The 726-nt window shown below is 36.6% G+C and overlaps 1 pseudogene; it reads right to left on the bottom strand.

The window, feature by feature from the left end:
- The window catches only part of LOC107875272, a 15,909-nt pseudogene extending 15,522 nt beyond the window's left edge, over positions 1-387 (bottom strand).
- Positions 388-726: the final 339 nt, after the last annotated feature.

The following is a 726-nucleotide window of genomic DNA, read 5'->3' on the forward strand; positions in this document are numbered from 1 at the left end:
GTAGTTAGTTAGCTGACTAGACTTAGTTAGTTAGATAGTTGTTGACATCTGGCATTTACACATACTTGTATATATGTTGATTTTGCATTCACGGAATAGAGTTAGTTACCATTTCACAAATTATCTTCTTGTGATCTTCTCTCAGTTCTCTCTCTCAATCAAAGCTCAAGGTTAACTGCACAACAATGACAAATTTCAGTTTATTGTCTTCATAAATCCTCAACTTTAACATGGTATCAGAGAAATTTTGATCCTGAATTTTGCATTTTTCTTTAGCATTTCTTACTGCTCTGTTAGTATATTTGATCTTTTGGGTTTTTTGAGTTGTTTTTTTGGTGTTACTTTCTGCTTCACTAGTGTTGGTGATATTGTTGTTCTTTCTCTCATTGCGTCTTCAAAGTGTTTGCTTTTTTGTCACTTCTAATGGTGGATAATGAAGCCAATCCTCCTACTCAAGCGAGTCGAGAAACTATCGACTTAACTAATCCCTTGTATATGCATCCCTCTGAGAATTTAGGAGCAACACTGCTTCCTGGTATTTTTGATGGCACGGGGTATCGGTCATGGAGGAGAGGTGTACTTCGTGCCTTGTCAGTCGAAAATAAAACTGGTTTTATCAATGGCAAATGTCCAAAACCACCAGAGGATTCTTCATTTTTTAGTCATTGGGAGAGATATGATGACATGGTGACTTCGTGGCTCTTTAATTCTCTATTCAGAGACCTA

The sequence above is a fragment of the Capsicum annuum genome, chromosome 6 (assembly GCF_002878395.1).
Source record: "Capsicum annuum cultivar UCD-10X-F1 chromosome 6, UCD10Xv1.1, whole genome shotgun sequence".
NCBI lineage: Eukaryota > Viridiplantae > Streptophyta > Magnoliopsida > Solanales > Solanaceae > Capsicum > Capsicum annuum.